A 13,288-nucleotide genomic window follows, 5' to 3' on the forward strand; every position below is an offset into this window, starting at 1 on the left:
AGTTTAGAGACAGGAGTCTGATACTTGGGAATAGAGCATCTAGAGTAGAGACAAAAGTATAGGAGTCATGAGTTTGCAGGTTACAGTTGGCCCCATTGGTGGGGTTGAGATGGGACTCTGGGGAAGTACCACCATTAAGAACTAGGCTTGCAGGTCTGACCAACTCTTGCATTAACTAGAGTCCAACCTTTTTGCAGTCATATGTTTATATAGCCCCCAAATAATTCATATCTTGTCTGTGCCACCTCCCCAGATTTAATTACAGCCCTTCCTAGGTGGGCGCATAATGATTGAGAATCAGATTCACTAGTTATTACTTTCCTCCAATGGAAACCAAGTATTGAATAAAGAGGAAGAAAAGAATTATTTTCATATTTTAGCCTCTTTTGCAATCTTTCTCTTCCTATATGAGAACTGGTCTTCCACTATCTTTTCTAGTCTCCTACTGCAACATATCAACATTTATGGAATAATATGCACAAGCCAGGCTTGTGTGTACCACTCTCAGAAAACCATTTACAAACCCAGGATGGGAATAGAACACTCAATATAGCTAATACTTATTTTTCTTATTAAACTTTAATTGGATGTCAATAAAGTGGAAAAATTAAATTTGGTACAAGGCTTGTACAATAAACCCTTTATATTTCAAACCTCGTTAAAAATGTGTCTAAAATAACAAGGCTCACCTTCCTGCTTTTGCTATATACATAATAGTGGCCACATCAGCAGGTACTCAGTATTTGACTATTATATTCGTTAGGACTCTTGGTCACAAGCGACAAAAACCCATCTGAAAGCAACTTAAAGAAAAAAGAATTTATTGCTGTTGATAACTAGGCAGATCATTGAGTCTAAGAAAAAGCTGCAGAATCTGAGAATTCAGGGACCACCACCAACAGGACACTTTACCCACTGGGATTTCAGCTTGTTTCTGTTTCTTTTTATGAGTCAGTTTCATACCTTGTTATTACAGATCATCGTCTCCATGAGGTGGGGAAGATGTCAGCCCAATCCCAGTTTAGCTGCTTCCTTTCCTCTTGAGTAACTTTCTCCCCACGTCCAAGAAGCAAGAGCAGGGAATGATTCTGTTTGGCCCTGCACCCCACCAAGACGGCTGCCTTTTTGTTCAATCACCTTGGTGGGGAGATGAGATATTTCACTGGGTCAAGCCTGGGCCATGTGCCCATCCTGTGGCCAGAAGGAGAGATCTGCTACCAGAATAAGGAATATGGCAAATCTTGCAACTAAATACGATCACTACCATACACTCCGCACAACAGTGATGCCAAGAATCCAATCTTTCGGGTGGCAATGAAAAAAGATGTGGGGCCGGCCCCATGGCTGAGTGGTTAAGTTCGTGTGCTCTTCTTCGGCGGCCCAGGGTTTCACCAGTTCAGATCCTGGGCGCGGACATGGCACCACTCATTAGGCCATGCTGAGGCGGCATCCCACATGCCACAACTAGAAGGACCCACAACTAGAAAAATATACAACTATGTACTGAGGGGATTTGGGGAGAAAAAGTAGAAAAAAAAAAGAAAAAGAAAAAAGATGTGACAATACCTCAGAATCATCATTGTGAATGATAATTCTCATTGGGGAGTATTGTGTATGTAGACAGAATAACATTGGGGGCTGAATCCTATATGTCACTAAATAGCCTTAGAAGTTTGAATGTTTTTTAAAATATCATATTTGTAGCAAACTATTAATCATTGAAAGAAAGAATATGAAAATCATTTTCAGTTATTTTTGAGTTCACATTTGCTATTTTTAGTCCAGATTTTACTACATGAAATACACATATAATAAAAGATAACCTGGGTCAATAACTTTTAACTTGGTGATTGAGCTAATTTTTTTTTATGATCCATTAATCACATACTCATATGGTGTTCTCTTTATGAGATTCTGTTTTAAAAACAATGTCAACATGACATCTTATAAACATGAAGTATAGATTTGAGTAAAGAGGAAGCACACCTATAACCATGACTCCTGGGAGAGCTGAAAGCTAATAATAAACATTTACTGTAGCTCAATTATCTTTACCATTCCTTCTTCAAAAACTTAAAAAACAAATTAATTACAGGGACCAAAAAGCCACTTTTCAAACATGATAAAACCAAAGAACGCTGTTTGATTTCAAGATTCATTGACTGCAATGTGAACACTTAAATGATCAAGAAACTAATACATTTCAGAATATACTTAACAGCAAAATTTACAGTTTATGTGAATTTTGTTCCTCAGTCAAGGTTCACCAATAATTCACAATATACAATTAACAGAAGTAGTTTTATTATTCACAATACAAAGTCATTTTTACGTGAAATTAGCTGAGGATATAATCATTTTACTCAGAAACACCATCTGAGTCTTAAGTAAAGCAAATTTGACACAAATAAGACAGTTGACGCTCCCTTTAAAATTCTTACACTCAAACTTGAATTAGGCTTTAACATTTCAGAGGCCTTGGCATTTGGAGACTCTCACTATTATTTAAGTTAAATTTTTAAAATATTGATTTGCTGTTTTGGACCTTCTATAAAACTATTTTGTGGAAATCTAGCTGTAAGGAGACTCTTCTAATCTGGCTATTGTAGCTGATATGACTTCATATCATGAAGACTGAAATGATTCTCTGACTGTAAACTCAGTGTCCTTTTGTCATGCAAATGATATTCTCTGTGCTAGCACTAATGTGATATGTCACAGGTGCAGAGAGCATAGCAGTATAAAGACGTAGACATTTGAAACCTCTTTAGACTTTCGCATGCGTTTTTCAAAGCTTGTAAAACTCGTTAGGATGTTAACAAGTAAACTGAGAAAGTAGCAGGACATGGGAATGGGAATCGGAGTGGAAGATATATTTATTGACGCACCACCTGGGGCAAGTCCCTTAACGTCCCTGAGCCTTCGTTTTCTTGTTTTTAAGCAGAGACAATACCTACCTTGTAGGATTTTTTATGGGACTAAATAAAATGACAAATGAAAAACTTGGCATGTCGCCACTTCATAAATAGCTGCTATTGTTATTTAGTTCTATTACATGGAGTAAGCCTCCACTTTGAACATTTATTCTTAACTAAGAAGGTTGAGAACCAAAAGTTATTTTTTGGAACTGTCACTAGGGACAAATCTAATGCCAATAGTGGCTTTACTCAAAGTTGCCAATGGATGTAAATAATCACTCGCACCGTCTTCAAAAGCACCAACTGACCCTCATTAAGTATAACATCCAGAGAAAATGTCATATAGCCATGTCCCACAGCTCTGAATTCATCAGAACCCAATTGTATGCTCGGTGTTGGCCAGTAACATTCTTGATCATACAACAGGAAAGCCTGACAAGTACCCGCCTCAGTTTACCGCTCAAAACACTAGGCTCAGCCTGTATAATAAAAGTTCGAGTTCTTGGGTGCACAAATGCTGGAGTCTCACCGTCAATATTTTGTCTCAGTGCATCTAAACAAAGCTTCTCAGGTGAGCAGAAATACAAATTCTCTTTTGTAATGCTTTTTGTCATTACTATTTAACAGTTTTTCACGTCAATAATTATTTTCTACAATATAATTTTTAATGGCTTCATAACATAGGTGTGCTGCTATAATTTGTTTCAGACTTGTGATTGTCTTCTAGTTCAAGCTAGACGTCACCTATATTAATACCCTTGCTATTTATAAAGCGACTTTGACTTGAGTCTTACAGCCCAAGCACAGCCTTATGGTTTTTTGAGAGGAGTGGTTAAGATCATCCCGGGATCTGGTGTCAGCCTGAACTCACATCCCAATCTTGAGTAAATCGGTTAGCAATTCAGGTCCCAGTTTCTACATCTGTTAAATAAGGATGATCACAATACCACCTCATAAGGCTGTGGGGATGACTCAATCCAAATAAGTAAAGTGCTTAGCACAGTGCCTATCACAGTGTAAACACTCAATAAACCTTAACTATTGATAAAAAAAGAAGAAAAAAGCAGCCTCTAATATCCAGGAGCTGGCCGGGGCTTCACAGCTGGGCCTGGCTGTTCTCCTACTGACCATAAACAATGTCACCGAATATCAGACAAGATCACTTTAGTGACCATGGTCACTAGGTGACCCACTCTGTAATCATGCTTGAACACAGACAAAACACGAATACTGTCCAAACCTCAAAGCATGGAACAGTCTCTGCCCCAGAAAATGAGTGACAGCTGCTGCTTTGCCAATTACAGCTTCAGCCTGAGTCTACTCTCCTCCTAGGTAAGATGCACTCAAATACCCAATCATAGAATCCCCTCTTCCTGACACTGTGCAATCCAGAGCAAAACCCTTCTTTCTTAACCCCTCCCCAAATCACCTAACACAAGCCCAAGTTCTCTAATAAGTCCTTTCTGCCTCTATCACTGAGACTCCCCACAGCTCTCCATGGTACACCTTCTCCCTGGCTGCAGTGAGCAATAAACCCAACTTGCTCCCCTCAAGCTGAACAAGTGTGTTCCTGGTGGTCTTTGGCTGGAGGGCATTGACAATATTACTCTGAAACCTTTTCTTTGTAACGGAACCACAATGTAGAGAGCTTGGCTTCACCTTGGAACTACATTCCTGTATCATTTGAAAAACTAGGGGTGGAGACCAAGAAGGTCATCCCCACTTGACTTGAGAAGCACCAACACAGATTCAGGATTAAGAAGCATTGCAGGGGCCAGCCCTGTGGCCGAGTGATTAAGTTTACATGCTCCACTTCAGCAGCCCAGGATTTCACTGGTTTGGATCCTGGGCGCGGACCTAGCACTGCTCATCAAGCCATGCTGAGGTGGTACGCCACATAGCACAATTAGAAGGACCTACAACTAGAATATACATGTGGGGAGGAAGACATTTCCTCTACCCGCTCTGGGTCCTTCTGGCTGGACATCAAATTAAATTCACATGAGACAGAATAACAGGAGAAAATTAAACAAAGCTTTATAACATGTATACATGGGAGAGGCTCAGGCAAACTGAGCAAATCCCCAAAATGGTGGAAGTTCTCACCTTAAATACCACCCTCAGATAAAGACAAAGGAGGATGTTGGGCATGGGGGGAGTCAATCATGGGAGGTTAGCAAAAAAGCACAGTAAACAAGAGTAAGGTTATAATGCAGATTTAAGTCCTTGCCTTCTGCATTGATTAAGAGTTTCCAGGGGCCGGCCTGGTGGCTCAGCAGTTAAGTTTGCAAGTCCTGCTTCTGAGGCGTGGGGTTCACTGGTTCAGATCCTGGGCATGGACCTATGCACTGCTTGTCAAGCCATGCTGTGGCAGGCGTCCCACATATAAAAAAGTAGAGGAAGATGGGCAGGGATGTTAGCTCAGGGCCAGTCTTCCTCAGCAAAAAGAGGAGGATTGGCAGCAGATGTTAGCTCAGGGCTAATCTTCCTCAAAAAAACCAAAAGTTTCTAGAGATCAGATCATCCCTCCTTCTTCCTGGTACAGAGAGGGAGACACCTTTACAGATGGAGATTTCCTTTACAAATGTAAATGTCTCTTAACAAAGGGTAAGTAAATTCTACTTTTCAGAGTTTCTTTCCTGTCTGCAGTTTTTTAAAAGTAACCAGCCCAAAATAATCCTCATGCCAAAGAGACATATCTTGGGGTGGCCAATTCCAGTCCCCCACATACAACTATGTACTGGGGGGCTTTGGGGAAAAAGGAAAAAAAAGATTAGCAACAGATGTTAGCTCAGGTGCCAATCTTTAAAAAAAAAAAGCATTGCAACTTTTGTAAAAAGATCACTACAAGTTTTTTTATCAGAATATTCGTTAACCACAAGACACATTCTTAGAATGTAGATCTGTATATTACCCAAGACCAAAATAAGACAAAAAAAGTATGTAGTTATAAGGTCAAATTTGTAAGGCCATAGGTTGTTCCAATTTATAAATGGATTGCTCTAGAAATTCATTTAAAGTTTTTTTCTAACATAAAATAGAGATTCCAATTGAAACTGTATTATAAACAGTCGTTAGATTTACCCTTTATCCCTAAAGTCTATTTAATCCTGAATATATGTGAAGTGCTGTTTCAAATGCACCATCACTTACATCTTGATATCCAGGTAAAAGTGCATTCTCACTGTGGGAGATCCATCTCACCAATATCACCAAGATTAGCAGCACAGATCATGCCAGATGCCAGTAACTTTCTACAACTGCAGAAGAAGGGTGATGAGAGCATAGTTTTGGCTGCACCAAGGTTTATTATACTGCATAGCAAGAAGCCTGGAGTTAGCCAACAGGGATGGTTAATTCAGTGAGTCAGAGCCACAACAGTGCTTCAAGGACCCAGGTGAGTGAGCCCACCCTAACTTTTTGCCCTCGTCCTCAGAGCAGCAGGGATGGCTGGCTCCATGCTGCCAAGATGGCTGCAGCACTTACCCACATTCCCACACAGGAAATTAGGCCCAGTGAAGAAGAGGAGAGTTTATACCATATTGATCTCTTTTTTGTGGAGAGAGGGGAATGTTCTTTTCCAGAAGTGCCCTCCTCACCACTTTCCCTTACTATGGAAACTTCTCTCATTGGCAAGGAGTATATCACATGGTCATGCCAAAACCAATCACTGCAAAAGCAATGGTTTGCAGGCCTACCTGCACACTGGAATCACCTGGCAGCTTTGGAAACAAAATTCTAATACTCCACACCAGTAGGTTTTAAAAGTTCCCCAGCTGTTCCAAATGTATACTCAGAAGCTGGCCCTACTGCATCAGCCTAATCAAGTTTTACCCCTGCCTGAGCTCTGGTGGGAGGTCTACTCTGAGAACTTGGGAGGGCAAACACCTGAGCAAAACTGGGGCTCTGTCAGCTCTGATGGCCAGGAACAGCCCAAGGCCAACCGTGAGCAATTAACTCCATCTGCCACATGGACGCACCTTGCTATAGCTAAGAGAAGGGATCATTGCAGGTCCATCACCCACTAGATGACGAATAATGAGGAATAAAAAAAGATTTCTGTTAGAAGAGATTTCATTTCTATTTTAATCCTCTAATTCCCCGTAAAAACTGGAAAATACCTTATAAACTTCAGCTCGAGTGCTAAATTAGTTAAACAAGGAGACCATTAGACTGAGGTGGCTCTAACGTCATGGTGGCTTATGTAAGCAAACCAAAATCTAAGCCTTTAAATGCCTCAAAGTTATGAAACCAAAACACTAAGAACCACCAATCACAAACAGCCAACTAGGCTTGGAGCTATCACCAATCAATAATTTCCTTACCTTGCTCCCACCTTTTCTCTCTAAAACATCTCCCTGAGCTTCTGTCCGCGGAGCATGCCTTACCACTTCTGGTTCGGCGTTGCCCGATTGCAATCAATTTTTGCTCAAATAAACTCTTAAAATGTTTAATATGCCTCAATTATATCTTTTAACAGTTCTCCTGTCAGAAGAGGGAACCAAAGGAGACCCCCGACAGCCCCAGGAACAACAGCAATGGAGCATAGGTACCTGTTGAGCCCTTTGAGCTCACTGCTGTTTTGCTGCCTCTGGAGGTGGTGGGCAAGTCCCTCTCAGGTCCTGGATCCCAGCCCCGCAGCTTTTGTGTTATGAGCTTCTAGACTTGACTTGAGCATTTCTTTTTCCAGACTGGGTCCAGAAACTGGCCTGAGTTGGACTGGTTCCAACTTAGAAACCAGACTGGGTCCAGGGTCAGATTGGGCCCACTTGGAAACCAGACTGGGTCTGGGCATGGGACTGAGTCTGACTTAGAAACTGGATGGGTCCGGAGACAGACTGAGTGCGACTTAAAAACCTTACTGGTTCCAGGACAGACTGGGTCTGACTTAGAAACCAGACTGGGTCCAGTGTGAGGCCTCAGGTGAATAATATTTCAAGACTGAACAAGTAGGTTAACCTTACCAAAGATAATCTTGAATTACCGCCTATCTTTAATTATGTGACAGTGGCCACAGTGGAGAAATTGTAACCATCTTTGATAAACTTATCTGTTTATGAGGTGTCCTAGAGAAAAAGGGATCTCAGCCAGGCACTTACTAGAAAGGGTAGAGGGAAAATTATTTTTCCTCCTCTACAGTTCTTTTAAAAATTTTTATTCAAGTTATTTAAACTAAAAAAAGCCCACTTTACTCATTTCTCCCACCCCCTACCCCTGCCTCTTGCAACCACCAATCTGTTCTCTGCATCTATGAGCTTGGTGGTGGTGTTTGTGTTTCTTAGATTCCACATATAAGAGGGACCATATGGTATTTTTCTTTCTCTGTCTGACTTATTCCACTTAGTATAATGCCCTCAAGGTCCATCCATGTTGTCGCAAATGGCATGATTTCATATTTTTATGGCTTAATAACATCCCATTATATACCACAATTTCTTTATCCATTTGTCCATCGATGAACACTTAGGTTGCCTCCATATCTTCGCTATTGTAAATAATGCTGCAGTGAACATAGGGGTGTAAATATCTTTTCAAATTAGTCTTTATGTTTCCTTTGGATAAATACCCAGAAGTGGAATTAGTGGATCATATGATATTGCTGGATCTATTTTTAATTTTTTGAGGAAACTCCATACTGTTTTCCATAGTGGTTGCACCAATTTACATTCCCACCAACAGTGCATTAGGGTTCCCTCTTCTCCACATCCTTGCCAACACTTGTTATTCTTGGTTTTCTTTTTTGATTATAGCCATTCTAACAGGTGTGAGATGGTTTCTCATTGTGATTTTGGTTTGCATTTCCCTGATGATTAATGATGCTGAGCATCTTCTCATGAACCTGTTGGCCATCTGTATGTCTTCTTTGGAAAAAAGTTTATTCAGATCTTCTGCCCTTTTTCAATCAGAGTGGTTTTTTTTTTTTTTTGCTATTGAGTTCGAGTTCTTTGTGTATTTTGGATATTAGCCCTTTATCAGATATGTGATTTGCAATTATTTTCTCCCATTCAGTAGGTTGCCTTTTCTTTCTTTTTTTTTTTTTGAGGAAGATTAGCCCTGAGCTAACATCTGCTGCCAATCCTCCTCTTTTTGCTGAGGAAGACTGGCCCTGAGCTAACATCCATGCCCATCTTCCTCTACTTTTATATGTGGGATGCCTACCACAGCATGGCTTGCCAAGCGGTGCCATGTCTGTACCCGGGATCCAAACTACTGAACCCTGGGCCGCCGAAGCAGAATGTGTGCACTTAACCACTGTGCCACTGGGCTGGCCCCTGCCTTTTCATTTTGTTGATGGTTTCATTTGCTGTGCAGAAGATTTTTAGTTTGATGTAGTCCCACTTGTTTACTTTTGCCTTCACTGTTTTTGCTTTTGGTGTTAGATTACAAAATCATTGCCAAGACCTATGTCAAAGAGCTTACTGCCTATGTTTTCTTCCAGGAGTTTTATAGTTTCAGGTCTTAAGTTCAAGTGTTTGATCCATTTTGAGTTAATTTTTGTGTATGGTGTAAGATAGTGGCCCAGTTTCATTCTTTTGCATGTGGCTGTCCAATTTTCCCAACACCATTTATTGAAGAGACTGTCCTTTCCCCATTGTATATTCTTGGCTCCTTTGACATTAATTAATTGACCATATATACATGGGTTTATTTCTGGCCTCTCTATTCTGTTTCAGTGATCTCTGTGTCTGCCTTTATGCCAATACCATGCTGTTTTAATTACTATAGCTTTGTAATATCGTTTGAAATCAGGGAGGACGATGCCTCCAGCTTTGTTCTCCTTTCTCAAGATTGCTTTGGCTGTTCGGGGTCTTTTGCGGTTTCATACAAAATTTAGGACTGTTTGTTCTATTTCTCTGAAAAATGTCGTTGGAACTTTGATAGAGATTGCATTGAATCTGTATAATTGCTTTGGGTAGTATGGACATTTTAACAATATTAATTCTTCCAATCCACGAGCATGGAATATCTTTCCATTTATTTGTGTCTTCTTCAATTTCTTTCATTAATTTCTTGTAATTTTTAATATACAGGTCTCTGACCTCCTTGGTTAAATTTATTCTTAGGCATTTTATTCTTTTTGATGCAATTGTAAATGGGATTTTCTTAATTTCTGTTTCAGATAGTTCATTATTAATGTAACACAAAAGATTTTTGTGTATTGATTTTGTATCCTTCAACTTCACTGAATTTGCTTATTAGTTCTAACATTTTTTAATGGAGTCTTTAGTGTTTTCTATATATAGTATCATGTCATTTGAAGATAGTGACAGTTTTACATCTTCCTTTCCAGCTTGGATGCCTTTTATTTCTTTGTCTTGCCTAATTGCTCAGCTAGGACTTCCAATACTATGTTGAATAAAAGTGGCAAGGATGGACATCCTTGTCCTGTTCCTTATCTTAGAGGAAAAGCTTTCAGCTTTCCACCATTGAGTATGATGTTAGCTGTCCTTTGTTATATTGCGGTACATTCCCTCTATACCCACTTTATTGAAAGTTATCATAGGTGGATGTTTCTGGTGACCAGGATGAGACCTGCTGGGACACCCCACTCACTCCAGAGCCTGCAGACACCATCCTGGAAAAACTCGCAGAAGTCAGCAAAGGGTAAGAATTCTTACCAAAGCCAGTTCTCCCAGATCACTATCTGTGGTGCCTGGTCAAGACAGGAAGGTAAAATTTCATGTTGTCCTTTCCTCTCCAAATTAAATTGGCAGGAAAAAATATTAGTTGTTGATCCTTGCTCCCTCAAGTATAGCTATTGCCTTCTTATTTGTCTCATTTCGTGTCCCAAGAACTTGGTTTGGCAATTGTCAGGTTGGGGGATGCCAAAATATAACCAGAGAGAAATGTGGGTGGCATCTCATTTGTGGCCAGATATGGCTGGACAGAAATGTGGGTGCACTCCATTTGTGGCAGGGGTCCTACCGACTGTTGCCAGCTCTCAGGAGAATTGCCTAAGTCTTTCTTTTCGTTATCTTTGCGAGTGGCTCTGGATCTTGGGAGGGTAGTATCTTTTGCACCCTCTTTGAGGATGACCACTCTTGTATCCGTGGGATTGCTCAATACTGCCAGGAATATTTACTGTTTGTCCCGGCTGAAACCTGATAAGATATTCAAAAGGATAGGGCTTTTTTTCTTAAGTAGCTCTATGGTCAGAAGTTGGCCAGATTGGAAACTGATGTTCAAAGCGTGATAGAAACTCTTCTTTTAAGTCTTCTCCCCTAAGCTAAAATGAAACTACGGGCCCAAAGGGAAAGAAAAACATTCTGAAGCCACTGTGGAAGGACTTACTAAAACATTCCAAAGAAACACAGCTATAAATCTAGAATATAGGAATCTTTTGATTTCCATCTTAGCTGAAGATCTTCTCCCTGATGTGAAGAAGCAAATTGAGGATAATGTAGTTGGATGGCTGGGTCAGTGTGTAGATATCATTCAGATTGCAACCCAATTCTCTGAGGAATTAAAAACAATTGGGGGCCGGCCCTGTGGCCAAGTGGTTACGTTTGGGCACTCCGCTTCAGTGGCCTAGGGTTTTGCCGGTTTGGATCCTGGGTGCGGACATGGCACCACTCATCAGGCCATGCTGAGGTGGTATCCCCCCTGCCACAACTAGAAGGACCTACAACTAAAATATACAACTATGTACTGGGGGGACTTGGGGAGAAAAAGCAAAAAAAAACTGCTCTTGTCTTACAAATTGAGTCTTTACAAAAACAGAAATGCAGCTCTAGAAACAATTCAAAGCCCTTCTTTTTTTTGACCAATCTGAAACCTCTGCTCTTCATCTCAAAAGGCTTGCAGATATTGTAAAAGATCTGGATTTAGAAAGCAAACGCCCTTCTTGAAGAAACTTGCATCCTTTCTCTGTGCGTTTGAGATGTAAATGTTCTACCTGATCTTCTTTAGGAACCCAGAGCCATCTCTTGAAATGCAAATTTCAGGGAGGTAATTCTTAGCAGAAAAAAAGAAGCAGCAATTCGGAAATTGAGTGAATGAAAAATCTGAAAAGTTTTCCCACAAATATTAGTAAAATCTTTAGCCATCTGAGCAGGTAACCTTAACTTATCCTATCTGCCAGAAGCACAATTTGGATCCAACCATTCTTTTATAAACTAGTGAGTTTTGCATTGTCATACCTTTCTCATAGCTAAAATTTTAAAAGCTATAAGCTCTTTGTCTGTCTGTATGTTTATGTATAGCTATAGATGTATGTTATAGATGTGTGTGGGGGGGACTGGTCTTGGCCACACCAAGATATGTCTCTTTGGCATGAGGATTATTTGAGGCTGGTTTCTTTGCAGACAGGAAAGCAACTTAAAAGTAGAATTTACTTAACCTTTGTAAGAGACATTTACATTGTAAAGGAACTCTCCATCTGTAAAGATATCTCCCTCTCTACCAGGAAGAAGGGGAGATGACCTTATCTCTAGAAACTCTTAATCAATGGGGAAGGCAAGGACTTAAATCTGCATTTGTTTATTGTGCTTGTCTGGTAACCTCCTGTAACTGACTCCCCTCACCCCCAGCGTCCTCCTTAGTCTTTAGCTGGATGTGATGGTTGGGGGGATGGTTTCGGCCATTTTGGCGGGTTGCTCGGCTTACCTGGGCCTCTCCCATGTGTGCATTGACGGGTAAAGATGGCAAGCAGTGAGATATATTGGAGTACATGAGGAAGCCATTTGGTGTAAACCTAATTCCGCCTGACCTTGTCTTTCCAAAAGGGCCTGACCGAGGAGGCCGTTGAGCGTGCATTGTATATCTACTTTAGATATTCCCTATGGGAAGAACAAAGGCCCTTGAGATAAAGGTGCAACTTCCCTCCCCCTCCCAACTTTGGCATTTCTTTAAGGATTAAGCATCTTTCCTTAGGCTAGGAACTGATTGCTGGGCTCACCTGTGACCACCCAGCTCGAGACAATAGACTTGCCTCCTGCTACACCCTCCAAGACAGCAGACCCACTACCTGCTATGTCCATCAAGCGCTGTGCCGACAGGGCAATCTTGTGACTATTGTGGGAGGGACATTTCAATCACATGTGAAACATCCTGTTTGGGGGTATATAACCACTCTGTGCACCCCACTTCGGTGTCCTTTCTTCCTTTGGGAGGAAAGGCCCCGGGCCATGGTCCTTATAAAGCTTTGTTTAATTTTCTCCTGCTATTCTGTCTCCTGAATTTAATTCGTTCTCCAGCCAGACGAATCCAGAAAGGGTAGAGGAAATGTCTTCCTCCCCTACATGTGATATTTTTCTGCCTCCAGATGGTATTGCCAAAATGAATTTGTAAAGAGCTCTCTTTAATAGGCTTAAAGACAAACAAGCATTTATATAAATCAAGTATATGCTCAGAAATACAGAAAGTAACCC

This window comes from Equus caballus, chromosome X (genome assembly GCF_041296265.1).
Source record: "Equus caballus isolate H_3958 breed thoroughbred chromosome X, TB-T2T, whole genome shotgun sequence".
Taxonomy (NCBI): domain Eukaryota; kingdom Metazoa; phylum Chordata; class Mammalia; order Perissodactyla; family Equidae; genus Equus; species Equus caballus.